This window comes from Gossypium hirsutum, chromosome A12 (genome assembly GCF_007990345.1).
Source record: "Gossypium hirsutum isolate 1008001.06 chromosome A12, Gossypium_hirsutum_v2.1, whole genome shotgun sequence".
In the NCBI taxonomy this organism is placed as follows: domain Eukaryota; kingdom Viridiplantae; phylum Streptophyta; class Magnoliopsida; order Malvales; family Malvaceae; genus Gossypium; species Gossypium hirsutum.
In genome coordinates this window covers 47,692,432-47,710,071 of record NC_053435.1, presented here as the reverse complement: position 1 = coordinate 47,710,071, position 17,640 = coordinate 47,692,432, and the positions used below count along the sequence as shown (strand labels likewise).

The window sequence follows — 17,640 nt, the reverse complement described above, 5'->3', positions numbered from 1 at the left end:
TTTTTAAATAAATAATGAATTAATTATTAAATCTTATTGAAAATATAATTAATAGACACAATGCTTAATCAGTGCATGTTTATTCCTCTAAGGTAACTAAAGTTTAAATTAGCATTGTATTCGGCGATACATATGCCTTGCATAACTTGCAAGATTTTTGTGATTAAACTGTTTCAAGGTAGAAATACCCTGTTACATCACTTAATCTTTTATATTCTTCTAAAGATTAATTAACAGCTTGGATTGACATTGAAAAATGTTCAAGAGATTGATTAATTTAATAATTATGTATGAGCAGTAGTTAGCAAATTACCGAGTTGCCGTGAATTTATTCGTAGCAATATAAAAATAAGTTTAATAATTCTAAGTAAAAGAAATGTAATTAATCCAACACAAGTATCTTATCTTGATTAAATCTTATTTGAAATCGTGCATTAGAAGTCCTTTGTTTTATTTTAATTATTTACTTAGTTTTTAAATAGTTTTTGACCATCTTTTAAAACCAAATTATTTTTACCTCGCCAAAGTGTTTTTCAATTAATTTCATAAATAATTATTTTTGCAGTCCCTATGGCTACGATAACTCTACATTTACTTGTCACTTTATTACTTGTTGCAATTGTGTACACTTACACATTTTCCGTCGTTTTAGCAAGATGTAGCAAAAACTTAGCTACATTAGGGATACTTGGGCAGCAAGCAATGGAAGTGGCGGCAATAGGTGTGGAATTTTTCCTCTTTTTGCTATCTTGGGCCTCAAATTTAGACTGTATCTTACTAAGGAAACTGATTAGTACTTGGGCCAAATTTGTCCCCATTTATTAACATAAAAATTTAAAATTTAAATAAAATAAATGAAACTGAAAGAAATTTTAAATCTTAATTAGAAAATTTCTTCTCATTAAATTACATTAACTTAATTCCCAGGAAAGGTTGGAGGGGTCATAGCGGTCTCGCTTAAGTTCCAATCTCCTTAGACAAAATTAATTAAATGTACTAAATTAAGAAAATAAATCCTAATTATTTATTGATTTACAAAACAAGTTTGTGAAAAATCAAGGGTCTATTAATTTGAACAAGGATTGAACTCGCTCAACTTCACCAACCCAATAATGTTTGAGACGTTGACCATTAACTTTAAACGTACTTCCGTGATTGACGTATAATTCAACAGCTCCATAAGGATAAACTCAATAGATGGTATAAGGTCCTTTCCATCGGGATTTTAGCTTCCTAGGAAATAACTTCAGCCTTGAATTGAACAATAAAACCTTCTAGCCTTCTTTAAACTTGCGAGGTCGTATATGACTATCATGCCATCTTTTTTTTTATCTTTCTTTACACATTTTGGCATTCTCATATGAAAACAACCTCAACTCTTCCAACTGATCCAGTTGTAACATCCTTCTCTCACCGGCTTGCTTAAGATCAAAGTTCAATTTCTTTAAAGCCCAGTGAGCTCTATTCCCCAACTCTAATGGCAAATGACATACCTTCCCAAAAACCAACCAATAAGGAATAATTCCTCACAGTGTCTTAAATGCTATTGATAGGCCCATAATGGATCATCGAGCCTCCGAGACCAATCTTTTCTGCTAGGGCATACTACCTTTTCAAGGATGCCTTTGATCTCACGGTTCACTCTTTCAACTTGCCCATTAGACTGAGGGTGATAAGCAATAGCAATCTTGTGTTTCACGTCATATTTTTCAAGCAACCACTTAAGCCATTTGTTCACAAAGTGAGAACCTTCATCACTAATAATAGCTCTTGGTGTCCTAAATTGTGTAAACACATGCTTAGCATCATTTGTAGGGTATGCTTCTGCTCCAACCTACTTGGACACATAATCCACTGCAACTAAGATGTATTTATTCCCATATGTAGAAGGAAATGGTCCTAAGAATTCAATGCCCTATACGTCGAATAATTCAATCTCCAAATTGTTTGTTAAGGGCATCTCATTCCTTTGTGATATGTTTTCGCTCCTTTGGCATCTATCACAGTTCTTCACATAAGCATAAGCATCGTTAAATAGTGTTGGCCAAAGAAACCTGCTTGTAAAATCTTTGTTGCGGTACGTGCACCATCAAAGTGTCCCCCACTTGGAGATGAATGGAAATGATGTAAGATCTCAACAATCTCACTTTCAGCTACACACTTTCGGATTATATTATCTACACACTATTTAAACAAGAACGAGTTCTCCTAAAAATAATATCGACTATCATGATGGAATTTCTTCCTTTGTTGGTATGTCAATTCTCGAGGAATTATTCCACATGCAAGATAATTAGCAAAATCAACAAACCAAGGTGTTTCATTAATTCAACTCACCTCAAATAAGTGCTCATCTGAGAAATTCTCATTGATAGGCACATGTGATCGAGTTACCTCATCTTGCTCCAACCTCGACAGATGATCAGCTACTTGATTTTCAACATATTTTCTGTCTTGGATCTCAAGGTCAAAATCTTGGAGTAAAAGTATCCAATGAATTAGCCTCGATTTCGCATCTTTCTTCATGAGCAAGTATTTAATGGCCGCATAGTTAGTAAATACTGTAACTTTGGTACCAATAAGATATGAGTGGAATTTATCAAAAACAAAAACTATAGCAAATAGTTCATTTTTAGTTACCGTATAATTGAGTTGGGCTCCCGTCAAGGTTCTACTTACATACTAAATGGAGTGAAACAATTTATTCCTTCTTTGACCCATCACAACTCCAACAGCATAATCACTTGCATCGCACATCAACTCAAAAAGTGTGCTCCAATCGGGTGTAATGATTGTTGGGGCTGAGATTAATCGTTTTTTCTGCTCTTTAAAAGTTTTTAAACATGCTTTGTTGAAATCAAACGCTGCATCTTTCTCTAACAATGAACACAGTGGTTTAGAAATTTTCAAAAAATCTTTGATAAACCTTCGGTAAAAACTGGCATGGCCTAAGAAACTTCTAACTCCTTTCACATTCATTGGGGTCGGTAATCTTTTAATTACGTCCACCTTTGCTTTGTCAACTTCAATTCCTTTCTTTGAAATTCTATGCCCTAAGACAATCCCTTCCTTAACCATAAAATGGCATTTCTCCCAGTTAATGGATTGATTCGTCTCTTTGCATCTCTTCAGTACCTTAGCTAAATTACTCAAACAAATATCATAAGTGTTACCAAAAACAAAAAAATCATCCATGAAAACCTCAACAAACTTTTCAACCATATTAGTGAATATTGCCATCATGCGTCGTTGGAATGTTGCAGGTGCATTGCTTAAACCAAAAGGCATTTGCCTAAAAGCAAATGTACCGTACGGACAAGTAAAGGTTGTTTTATGTTGGTCTTTCGGAGTGACAACTATTTGGTTATATTCCGAATAACCATCTAAAAAATAATAGAATTCATTACCTGCCAGTCGATCTAACATCTGATTCATAAAAGGCAACGAAAAATGGTCCTTCCGAGTGGCTTTATTCAACTTTCTGTAGTCAACATAAATTCTCCAACCAGTAACAGTTCTTGTTGGGATCAATTCATTACGCTCATTCTCAACAATCATAACTCCACCTTTCTGCGGCACACACTGTACTGTACTTACCCACGAACTATCTGAAATACGATAGATGATTCCTACATCTAGCCATTTGATCACTCCCTTTCTCACAACTTCCTTCATAATAGGATTAAGCCTCCTTTGCCCATCAATTCGAGCTTTTTCACCTTCCTCTAGAATAATTCTGTGCATGCAAAATAAAGGGCTTATACCTCGAATATCAGCTATAGTCCAACCAATTACTTTCTTAAATTCCTTTAGAACAAAAATTAATTGCTCCTCTTGATCTTTTGTCAGTTCGGTTGAAATAATCACAGGAAAAGTAGAACAATTACCTAAATAAATGTATTTCAAATGGAAAGGAAGTACCTTTAGTTCGAGTGTAGGGGTTCTTCGATTGACAAATTGGGTTGCACAAATTCTTTGACTTCCAACTCCAACGGTTCAAACCGTGTGGATTGAATAAAATTCCTCGGGTTGGCTTCCATCACAACCATGTTTTCATCACCTTCTTCATCCTCCAAAGGGTCAAACCCTAAGGCTTTCTCCAATGGATCATCTTCAAGATGGCTTTCCATAGAAATCAAGGTTTCTATTTCTTCCATAACTGAGCACTCTTTTGTCGGATCAAGAAATTTCATCACTTGAAGAATGTTAAAAGTTACTTCATTGTCTTGAACTCACATGGTGAGTTCGTCTTTCTACACATCAATTAACGTTCTTCGCGTGGCCAGGAAAGGTCTTCCAAGGATAATTGGCACTTCCTTATCTGGTTTAAAATCTAAAATAATGAAATCAGCAGGAAAAATAAATTTATCGATTCTTACCAAAACATCTTTGATATTTCCTTCGAGGTATGCTAAAGATCGATTCGCTAGCTAGAGCATCACAGTTGTAGGTCTTACTTCTTCTATCCCTAGCATCTTGAAAATAGACTTAGGCATCAACTGATACTTGCTCCTAAGTCACACAAAGCTTTACCACAATAGGATTCACTAATGTTACAGGGTATCATAAAGCTTCATGAATCCTTTAATTTCGGTGGCAGCTTGTTCTGCAGGAACGTAGTGCACTCCTTTGTCAGAGTGACAGTCTCATACTCACTCAGTCGTTTCTTCTTGGATAGTACATCCTTCATAAACTTCACATAATTCAGAATTTGTTCTAAAGCCTCAAAAATAGAATATTGATGTGTAATTACTTCAGAACATCCAAAAACTTCTTGAATTGTACCTCCTGTTTTTGCTTGTGTTGCTGCAATCTTTGTGGATATGGAGGTGATGGAACTTTCGGTTGAACTGGACAACTCTTCTGAGTAGGTAAATCTACATCTAAAGAAGATGTTAGAGTATCTGAATTCACTTAGTTAGGATTTACCTTGTCAGTCTTTGTAGCTTTTGACTCTTTTGGTGTAAGGACTTCAACAGCTAGTTGACTTTCCCCCTTTTCAATAGGCTCATCCTCAACATCAATCAATCGGGGTTCCAAAATTTTACCACTTCGCAATGCCACTGCCTTGATATGATCTTTACCCAAATTTTGGGGATTCTCAGTTTCGCTTGGCAATGTTCCTTATGGTCTATTACGAAGCTTCGTAGCTAACTGACCTATTTGGAATGAGTTTTCCAAATTTTTTAGTGTTGCTACTTGACTCTGGATCAAAGCGTCATTCTTCGCCATGTATGCTTTCAACAAGTTCTCCAAACTATTTGATGATTCAGCTTGAGGTGGTTTTGGAGCTTGCTGATTAAACCCTTGAGATTGGTTGGGTCTATGGTGCATAAAGTTGTTTGATCCATTTCTTTGGTTGCTCTAAGAAAAATTGGGGTGATTACGCCATGAAAGATTATAGAAGTTGGACTAGGGTCCTTGTCCACTCCTATTTTAATGTTGATTCCCCACATAGTACACTGACTCGAGATTCAATAGGAAATTCTCAAAAGAATAACCTTTCCTACAGTTCATACAGGAAACTACTTCAAACGGACTTGGTGGCTAAGCTGCAAAATTATTAGCACCATTAGCGGTAAACCGCTTTAACATAGAGGAAATAGACGATACCTGAGCTACTAATGAAGTGAGAGCATCAATTTCATGAACTTCGACTCCATGTTTTCCTGAAGCTGTTCGATTCGTTGGCCATTGATAGTTGTTTTGCGATCCTCTCAATGATCTCATAAGCTTCATTATAAGACTTAGACAAAATTGCACCATTCGCAGAAGCATCTACCATCAATCTTGTATGTGCATTGAGACCATTATAAAATGTCTCCAACTAGATACAATGAGAAATCCCATGATGAGGACAATTTCAAAGTAACTCCTTTAATTGCTCCCAAGCCTCATACAAAGACTCATCATCCAATTGTTGGAAAGTTGTGATCTCGTTCCTCAACTTAGCATTTTTTCTAGGCGGGAAATACTTAACCAAAAATCTCTCTGCTAATTCTTGCCATGTAGATATAGAACTTGGTGGCAATCAATTGAGCCATGCTCGTGCTCGATCTCACAATGAGTATGGAAACAACTTCAACCTCAGTGCGTCTTCAGTCACACCAGCTATCTTGAATGAGTCACTCACCTCTATAAACAATCGAAGGTGGAGATTTGGATCTTCCGTGGGCATACCACTAAATTGGCCCACCATTTGTAGCATTTGAAACATCACTGGTTTCAATTCGAATTGGGTTGCCTCAATATCCGGCCTTCTAATTATTAGATTTAACTCATTGAAAAATGGCACAGCATATTGTCTGATGCATTGATCCCTATCATTGGCAATGAGGATAGGATTTTGTACATGTTTAGCTTCATTACGTTGGTCTTGATTTTGATTTCCAAGGTCCATCTCATTCTGTCTCTGATCTATTCGTTCACGTCTTCTTTGTCTAAAAGTTCACTCAATTTCTGGGTTTATTGGGAGTAAATCGATAATCTGATCTATACTCATAAGCACCTGGAAAGAAAATTACAAAATTAAAAAGAATAAGTTAGTACTTGTAACGCTCGAGTTTGTACAAGTGTACATAGTCATTATCAAGTAATAAGTAAGTATCGAGTTATCGTCTCCACAAGGATTGTTAATTTGTAAAAGTTTATTAACAATTTGATAAATAAAGACAATATAATTGAGAAGTGATGAAAAATTAAGTATATGAAACTAAATGCAATGATTCCTAATGTAATTTATCCTAAGTATGCAAACTATATGAATGAGATAGATTTTCACAGAATTAACACAATAAGCAACAACTATAACAAAAATAAGCTAGGACAATTACTTTAATTAAACTCAAATTATTATCAACATGCTTATCAATATTCGGAAAAAACATTCCATGGTAACTCGATCTTTCATGAGTTTGGAAACCACGTTAGGTCCTTTCAGAATCCTTTACTTAGTAAATACCTATTTTATTGATCGTTATTTACTAAGCGTTTCTTAGTATTCGTTCGAGGTAACAGGGATATGTTAGGTTTGAAATAGTTTAATCACACAAATCTAAAAACTATGCAGATAACAGAGCCTGGTTAGGGATTTATGCAACTTGCAATTTAATCGAGTTAGGATCTAAATTGAGCATGCACATTTCAATTATGCATGTAATATCCCGAATTAGGGCCTAATCGGAATAGTGGTTTCGTGACCACAAATCCGAGATAGAAATAATTATTTTATAATTATTTTGATGATTATGATATGATTTCATGATTGTGTGAAAATTTCGTGATGAAATTCTATGCCTAAAGTGCTTAAATTAAAAGTAGGGACTAAATCGAATAAGTTGCAAAACTTGCATTCTAGAAGTTTTTAGTATGAAATTGTTTTGGAATATTAATGAGGAGGCCTTAAATAGCAATTTGACCAATTTTAAGTTCATGGACAAAATTAGGACATGGAAGGAATTTTTGGAAAGTTTAGTAGTAAGGGTATTTTGGTCATTTAGTTATTAAAATGAATTAAAAACAAAATTAAAAGCCAATTTTTGTCCATCTTCTTCATTAGGCCGAAATTTCAAGGGTTCTCCATAGCTAGGGTTTGTTTCAAGCTTCCAAGCTCCCTAGTAAGTGATTCCAAGCCCCGTTTTTAATGTTCTTTACGTTTTTGGAATCCCGGTAGCTCGATTAAGCTTATGTTAGCAATAATTCAACCTAGGGTTTATATTTGGAAAAATACCCATAGGTGAAATTTGTGTATTTTGATGTTTTATGATAGAATATGGGGTTTTAAATTATGTTAGACAACTTGTACTACTCGATTTTAAGCAAAAACGAGTAAAAGGGCTTAATCGGTAAAAATACCTAATAGTCACAAGTACATGTTAGAGTGAGAATTTGATGTTGCCATAGAAGAGAAAAGTGATCAGCATGTTGTAAAACATAAGAATAAGGAATAAAGTTTAATTTACGAGCTTTGGGGAAAAAGTGTAAATATGCAAAAGTTTAGGGACAAAATTGTAATTTTTCCAAAATATGATTTTGGGTCAATTTGAATAATGTGAGTCCTAATTAAACTATATTTTAAATGATAGAGCAAGGAAAACTGAAATTCGAGCTAAAATGGGGAAAATACCAAGTTGTGGACGAAATGGTAAAAGTAGCCATTTTCGCATATGAGGTAAGTTCATGTGTAAATAATGTAGCGTAATGGTTATTTTTAAGTTATTGATGTTAATTATATGTTATGCTGAATTTTATTATGAAATGTATGCTTTGTGGTTAATTTCAAATAATATGTAAATTATGTGAACTACTTGTTAAATATAATTGTTACCGAGTATTGATTTCGGCATTCTACGGAAGACGGCAAGGATAAGTGTTCGAGGAAAAAGCCCGTTTGAACCTTAGGAATAGATTAGGATACAAGTGACATGTCACTAGGATGGTTGAGCATCCGAACTCGTTGAGTTGAGTCCGAGTTCACTTATGGATGCGAATGTCCAAACTCGTTGAGTTGAGTCCGAGTTCACTTATGGATGCAAATGTCCGAACTCGTTGAGTTGAGTCCAAGTTCGAGAGATGTAACTAGGCATCCGAACTCGTTGAGTTGAGTCCGAGTTCACCTTTGAATGCGAACACCCGAGCTCGTTGAGTTGAGTCCGAGTTCGCTTATGGGCGGGTTACATGGTAGCTTGGCTACATATGTGGCACTTACGTGCAAACTTTCCATGTATCCGAATTATATTCCGATGTGTTCAACGGGTAAAATTCTACTCAAGCGGAGGAATACTCGAGATGAAAGGGTCGTATTGGTAAGTGTTGTGAAATGGACACTTTAGACAGGTATGTTCTTAACCCTCGGGTTGGAAATAGATACAACAACGGTAAGATCGTAAGATGATGAATGATATTTAGAAAATGTGATATGAATGTCTCGGTGATGATTATGTAAATGATGTTTTATGTTTGCTTATATAGTTATGTTACTTGCTATTTGCATGTGAACTTACTAAGCATTTATGCTTACTCCCTCCTTTTCATTCTTTGTAGTTTTGACAAGCCAGCTCGGAAATCGGGAACGGTCGGAGGCTCGCTCACACTATCCGTATACCATCTTGGCATAATGGCTTGTATATTTTGAGTATGGCATGTGTAGCATTATAATCATTTTGTATATATGGTCTTATGATATGGTTATTGAGTGGTATGGAAATTCTTGGTAATGATTAGCCATTGGAATGGCTAATCATGATCATATTTGGTGTTATGTATGTCAAATTTGCTAGCTAATCCATGGAAACCATGAAATAGGTAAAATTTACCATAAAATGGATTCAGACAGCAGTAGTAACGTGAATTTGAAAAATCACTAAAAATAGTAGAAATTGAATTAAATAATGAATAAGTTATGGAATTGAATCTTGATGAGTCTATTTTTATATGGAAGAAGCGAAACAGGTATCTGAGCTATATTTTATGAGATGATTAAATTTTTGTGAAACAGGGCCAGAGTGATTTCTGGATCCCCTGTTCTGACTTTGGAAATTCACCATAAATTTTACAAAGATAATTAGAAGTCATGATTTATATGTACAGATTCCTTATTGAGTCTAGTTTTATTAGAGACAAACGTCATAGTTATTGAAGCTTTGTACAGAGAGATATCTGATTCGTAATACACAGAGGTCAGAGTAGTCGAACCCTGAAATAGGGGAGACTTTAACTAATAAACTATACTAATTGGCCTGACCAAAAATTCTATAAAAAATTAGTAGATATATATATGAGTCTAGTTTCAGTAAAAATTTACGGAATTGTATTTCGAGTTTCGAAACTCGAGATATGATTTTTAAAGCGACGGTGATGCAGTTAGCCAGCTTGTCTGGAAATTTTAAAATGAATTGTATGAGCTGTTTAAGTAATGAATTAAGTCCGTTAACACCTCGTGTTAGACTCCGGCAACGGTCTCGGGTACGGGGCGTTACAATGCATCCATTAGCCATCGTCTAGTTAGGATTGCTAAGCTAATTCGAGTGCATTTTAATCACGTATGAATGAAATACAGACTTAATTTTAATTAACATGATCGATTGAGGCACAAATATTATAAACATGATCAAATAATTATTATTAAATCAAAGCAATCATCCTAGCTTTAATAAAATTAAGCTATCATTATTGTAAACAAGAAAAAAGAACACATAGCAAACATTCTTGAATTAAATTAATGTAAGAAAGATTAAACTCACTTCAGATTAGCTGTCACCCAAGACTCTGACTGATAAGGGCTCCTTCGTTCCTTCACTTTGCTCATTTGCTGATGGATCTCCGAAGTGGCTAACCAAGGGTTCTTTAAAAGGCTAACTTGCTAAAACTCTTTATCCAAAGATGATGATAGGCATGCGGGCTAAGAGAGTTGAGAGATGAGAGAATGATGAATGAGTTAGGGATGAATGAGGGATGAGGGATGATTGAAAAAGTGAGAAAGGAGCTCTTAATTATAAGTGAAGCATGGGAGCTAGTTTGCTAAAATAGGAGTGTCCTGTAACACCCCAAACCCGAAACCGTCATCGGGGTCGAACACGAGGTGTTGACTGGCTTTACCCTCTTACAAAATTTATTTTCCAGACACTGCCCAATCTGTGTACTAGTCGTTTTAAAATTCATATCTTGAGTTTCGTAACTCGAAAATCAGTTTCGTAATTTTTCCCAGAAACTAGACTCATGTGCCCATCTATGTATTTTTTTCTAGAATTTTTGGTTGGGCCAATTAGTACAGTTTATTAGTCAAAGTTCCCCAAGTTGCAGGGGTCGACTACACTGACCTTTGCCCATTACGACTGGGATATCTCCCTGCACGGGGCTTCAATACTGTTGCCGTTTGTTTCTATGGAAACTAGACTCAGAGAGGAATCTGCACATATATGGTACGACCCCTAATTATCTCTGGTTAATTTATAATGAATTTCCAAAGTTGGAGCAGGGAATCCAGAAACCGTTCTGGACCTGTCCCACTAAAATCTGATTATCTCTTAATATACTGCCCATATGATCTTTTCGTTACTTCCTCATGAAAACAGACTCATCGAGCTTCGATTACATAATTTATTCATCAATTAATTCCACTCCTACTATTTTTAGTGATTTTTCAATCTCATGACACTGCTGCTGCCAGCATCTGTTACGAAAGTAACTAGGTCCATTTCATGCCTACCCTCGATCCAACTCAATCGAACATTCGTGCCATTTTCGCATGGCTTAAAGTTTACATGCCATAATTCAAACACAACGTACTAGCTTATACATGCCAAAATGATCTTCTAAGCACACTAAGAAGAAAGTACCAAAACTAGCTATCTGGTGTGATGACTTCGTTGACGGCCCGACCCCGCAAAAATTGATGAGTCCAAGCAACCTATAATGGGTGACAAGGAAACACCGGGTGAGTTTATAACTCAGTAAGTCATAAGCAATGCTCTACTATACATCAATAACATTATCACAAGAGGAATAAAATGGAATGAGACAATTTACTCCATCCATACCGAACCATACCATAGTTCCACCAACCTACCGATTCAATTTCATATCAATTCATGCCTTCACAATTCATATACTCATCAATAGGACATTGAAGCATTTTCATAAATCAATTTATTTTCGTTACAATCAAACCACAAAACGGCCTTTCACCCATCCTACGATAAATTTTTATGTACGTGACTTCAAGTATAGTTGTCACATAGGTTCAACTTACCGAGCTCAACACCAAGTATACGCATAGCACATATTAGCCATGTCCTCAAGACACTTACCCAATCCGCTGTCCGCGATCAGCTCAATAGTGTCGCACACATAGTGTCCATAATGATTCACGAATGTATATTGAGCCCGCACACTCAGTGCTATATAATCAACTCGCACATTTAGTGCCACGTAATCAAATCGCACACTTAGTGCTACATAGTCAAACCCGCACACTTAGTGCCGCATGGTCAATTCGCACACTTAGTGCATCATATTCATTTCGCACACTTAGTGCAACAAAGTAGAATCGCACACTTAGTGCTGTACAATTTAATCCCGCGCACTTAGCACCAATCTCATGGTCATAAATGGTTATCCCGCACATTTAGTGCCGAGATCAACAACTCATTACATCTCACCTCATTTATTTCATTCAACAATTTCATCATCACATACGTACATGCATATATATATGTACATTTATTCATTCCATTCAGCATCAATACACAACATTATGACCATTGAAATAATACCAACTACATGCTTAATGACTTACCTCGTGTTGGGTAAGACGGTTCCAACTCGGCTACTCGATAACCTTTTCTTTGCCTTTGCTCGATTCACCTCCTTTAGCTCCTTGAGCTATATCAATAATTTAACTAGTTTAACCACCTTGCTAAATATTTACAATCCAATCTCACATGTACATGTATGTTAGTATATTCGGCTAATAATCTCATGCAACTACCAAAGCCGAATCAACTAAATATACTTATGTATACACACATATATCATCATCGAAATCACCTAAGCTTAGACATCGATTTTTAATTTCAAGTAAGTTGCCGAATGCAACCTTACTAAATTCTCATGGATTCAATATACCATTACCATGAAATCAACAACCAAATTCATAGACAATTTAGGAAAATCACATTACAATTCTCATATTCAAGCAAAGACCATGGCCGAATGCACATATGACCTCATAACAAAAATATTGAACCTTTGGTTGCCCAATTAGCTTAACATCCATCAAATTTTAAATCAAGAAGCTCACCTCATCTATAATCAACTCTCAATGCCCTAAGGCATCAAAAACAACATCAAAGAAATACAACCATCCATGGCCGAATGTCCTAGCCGAATTGTTTTAACCATGAGTAACATAACAAGCATAGATCGTGTTTATGGATATACCGTGGCCGATTCAAGCTAATCACCTCCAAAATCATCAACCATTTTCGTTGCATATAACATATATAAACATGAATAAGTTTCATATAATCCCTTAACACATTAATTTCTTTCATCAACAACCTTTTCCTTGAACACTTTCTCATGACCGATTGCTCATGTTATCAACAAGATTCAAAGTTTAAACATGGGCTATTTAAAACATGCATGCATCTCAAAGACAACATCAAACATACCTTAGTCTAACCACCACCATAGCCGATTTTTCTCAAGCCTTTTTCCCCTTCCTTTCTTTCCTCTATTCGGCCAAGGATGTTCAAGAATGAACTCTTTTTTCTTTTTTTTTGTTTTCTTTCTTCAATTCACGGCAACAAGGGGGGGTGAGACCATGTACTTTTTTTTTTTTCTCCATCACCCTTCTTTCATTATTTAATCACCATGCTTATTATTTTATTATTCTTAACATGCATCACTAGCATAACATGTTGGAGACATGTTTCCACCTATAGCATGGCCGGCCACTACATATTAGGGAGGGGGAATTTGACATGCAAGTCCCCTTTTTCTTCCACATGCACTAATAGGTCCTCATGCATTGACCTATCACATTTTAAAATTTTCTCATATAAGTCCTATTGACTAAATTCACATGCAATCGACTAAATCGAAGCTTGAAATTTTTACACATTCATGATTACATATTCTAGACAATAAACATCACATTCAAACCTTTCGGTGACTCGGTTTAGCGGTCCCGAAACCACTTCCCGGCTAGGGTCAATTTTGGGCTGTCACAACTCTCCCTCACTTAAGAAATTTTCGTCCTCGAAAATCTTACCAGTAAATAGGTTTGGATATCGTTCCTTCATCGAGCTCTCGGGTTCCCAGGTTGCTTCCTCGATCCCGTGTTTGAGCCACAACACCTTAACCAACGGAACCCTTTTGTTTCGCAACTCTTTCACCTCACGAGCTAGGATACGTATCGGTTCTTCTTCATAACTCATATCGGCTTGAATTTCAACCTCTGATGGGCTAATTATATGCGACGGATCAGATCGATAGCGTCGAAGCATCGAAACATGAAAGACATCGTGAATCTTTTCAAGCTCAGGGGGCAAAATCAATCTATACGCAACTGGCCCCACTCGTTCGGAGATTTCGTACGGCCCAATGAATCTCGGGCTCAACTTGCCCTTACGGCCAAACCTAAGTACCTTTTTCCAAGGCGAAACTTTAAGGAACACTTTATCTCCCACCTGATATTCAATGTCCTTCCGTTTCAGATCCGCATACGATTTCTGACGATCTGTGGCTGCCTTCAAACTTTCACGGATTACTTTTACTTTCTGTTCAGCATCTTTAATCAAATCAACTCCGAAAATTTTACTTTCACCAAGCTCGGTCCAAAACAATGGTGTACGGCATTTACGACCGTACAAAGCCTCGTAAGGTGCCATCTTAATACTTGATTGAAAACTATTGTTGTAAGCGAATTCAATCAAAGGTACATACCGTTCCCATGAACCACTAAACTCAAGGATGCAGCATCTCAGCATATCCTCGAGTATCTGAATTATCCGCTCGGATTGACGATCGGTTTGGGGATGAAAAGCGGTGCTAAAATGCAGCTGGGTACCCAAAGCTTCTTGCAATTTCTTCCAAAATCGCGAGGTGAATCTCGGATCTCTATCCGACACGATAGAAATAGGTACTCCATGTAATCTCACAATCTGAGAAACATACAACTCGGCTAGTTTATCCAATGAGAAATCCGTACGCACGGGGATAAAGTGAGCCGACTTAGTCAGCCTATCAACAACAACCCAAATCGCATCCTTCTTACTTGCGGACAATGGCAGTCCGGACACAAAGTCCATTGTGACTCGGTCCCATTTCCACTCGGGTATCATGATCGGCTGAAGTAACCCTGAAGGCACTTGATGTTCCGCTTTCACTTGCTGACATATTAAACATCTCGAAACAAAGTCGGAGATGTCTCGCTTCATACCATGCCACCAAAATCGACGTTTCAAGTCGTTGTACATTTTCGTGCTCCCCGGGTGAATTGACATTCGGCTACAATGGGCTTCGTTCAGGATCATCGGAATGAGTTCCGAATTCCTTGGAACGCACAAACGACTTCTAAACCTCAAACAACCATCATCATCAATCTGAAACTCCGATTCCTTGTTTGGAACACACTCAGCTCGTTTTGCAACTAATTCATCATCGACTTTCTGAGCTTCATGAATTTGATGAGTCAATAATGGTTTGGCTTTTAATTCAGCTACTAACACATTGTCAGGTAGAACAGACAAGTGTACATTCATCGCTCGCAAAGCAAACAGTGATTTCCGGCTTAAGGCGTCCGCAACCACATTAGCCTTTCCCGGGTGGTAATCAATGACAAGCTCATAATCCTTCAACAATTCAAGCCAACGTCTTTGTCGCAGATTCAAGTCCCGTTGAGTCATCAAATATTTGAGACTTTTGTGATCCGAAAACACATGGCACTTCTCACCAAACAAATAATGTCGCCATATTTCAATGCAAACACAATGGCGGCTAGTTCGAGATCATGGGTCGGATAATTTCTCTCGTGTGGCTTCAATTGTCTCGACGCATAGGCCACAACTCGACCTTCTTGCATCAATACACAACCCAACCCGAGTAGGGATGCGTCACTATAAACGACAAACTCTTTACCCGATTCGGGTTGCACCAAAATTGGAGCTTTAGTCAGATGAGTTTTCAGTTGATCGAAGCTTTTCTGACATTTCTCCGTCCATTCGAACTTAACATCCTTCTGAAGTAGCTTCGTCATTGGTGTGGCTATCATCGAGAAACCTTTGACAAATCGTCGGTAATAACCGGCGAGCCCTAGAAAGCTCCGGACTTCGGTAACGTTTCTCGGAGGCTTCCAGTTAAGTATGGCTGAAATTTTGCTCGGGTCAACCCGAATACCCAATGCGGATACCACATGACCCAAGAAGCTAACCTCTCTTAGCCAGAACTCACACTTACTGAACTTAGCATATAACTGCTTATCCGCAAAATTTGCATCACTAGCCTCAGATGCTCAGCATGTTCGGCCTCATCTCTTGAATAGACCAAGATGTCATCAATAAACACAACTACGAACCGATCCAAGTACGGCCTAAAGATCCGATTCATCAAATCCATAAACACCGCAGGGGCATTAGTGAGCCCAAACGGCATCACTAAGAACTCATAGTGACCGTACCTCGTTCTGAAAGCAGTTTTGGGTACGTCCGAATCTCGAATCCGTAACTGATAATAACCCGATCTCAAATCTATCTTTGAAAACACCGATGCTCCCTTTAATTGATCGAACAGATCATCTATACGCGGTAACGGATACTTATTCTTTATCGTCACTTTATTCAGTTGACGATAGTCAATGCACAACCTCATGGTTCCGTCCTTCTTTTTCACGAACAATACTGGTGCACCCCAAGGCGAGAAACTCGGTCGAGCGAAACCTCTATCCGTCAATTCTTGCAACTGAGCTTTCAACTCTTTTAACTCAGTTAGTGCCATACGATACGGAGCGATCGAAATTGGCGTAGTTCCAGGTACAAGCTCAATTCCAAACTCTACTTCCCGAACAGGTGGCAAACCCGGTAACTCTTCAGGAAAAACATCCGGGTATTCACAAACCACCGGCACCGATTCGGGTTTCTTTTCTAACTCCTTGTCATCAAGTACATACGCGAGGTATGCTTCGCACCCTTTCCTTACATATTTCTGGGCCAACATTGCTGATATTACAGCTGGCAACCCCCTTAAGTCCGCAGACTCAACTCGGATTATTTCGTTATTTGCGCACCTCAAATCGATAGTCTTGCTTTTGCAATTCACAACCGCATCATGCGCGGTTAACCAATCCAAACCAAGAATAACATCAAACTCGTCGAACGGCAAAAGCATCAAATCAGCCGGAAAACAGGATTCTCGGATTAATAGAGGGCATCTCTTACACACTTTATCAACAAGTACGCATTGACCCAAAGGGTTTGATACTCGAATTACGAGCTCAGTAGACTCAACAGGTAGAGTCTTACTGGTTGCTAAGGTTTCGCATACATATGAATGAGTAGAACCAGGGTCAATCAATGCAATCACATTAGTATCAAAGAGAGTGAAGGTACCAGTGATGACGTCGGGGGAGGATGCCTCCTCTCGTGCGCGAATGGCATATGCTCTAGCAGGAGCACGGTTCTCGGCGCGATCGGCCGTATCAGAAGCCCCCTCTGACTACCACCCCTGCCTCCAAAATTCTCGGTGGTCTACCTCTAGATGTCACTCCACTAGGTCTTGCACCTTGAATCTTATTCTTCTCATCCAGCTCCGTGCAATCTCTAATGAAGTGGTCCTTCGAACCGCATCCGTAACAGGCCCTGTTAGTAGACTTGCCCCAACATTCACCTAGGTGTCGTCTTCCACATTGGGGACATTCAGGTTTCTCGTGCCGATTATTGCCCACACTAGCTACCGAAGTAGCTCGGGAGCCCATCGATGGTCTTGCCCTGATGGAAATTCCCGTAGTCGCCCTCGACTTACTAATGTCCTCCCTGAACTTCTTCACAGCTGAGAACGGAGCTTTACCCGTCGATCTTTTACGATAATCTCTAGCTTCAAATTCAGCCTTCCTCTTCTCCTTTCCAGGTTCCTCCGCCTTGC

General features: G+C 37.9%; 1 non-coding gene across 1 annotated transcript; it reads left to right on the top strand.

Moving 5' to 3' along the window:
* Positions 1-5,843: 5,843 nt before the first annotated feature.
* LOC121211632 (small nucleolar RNA R71) lies at positions 5,844-5,950 on the top strand. The gene has a single exon (XR_005906851.1). It is a non-coding gene; the product is annotated as a small nucleolar RNA R71 (small nucleolar RNA).
* Positions 5,951-17,640: the final 11,690 nt, after the last annotated feature.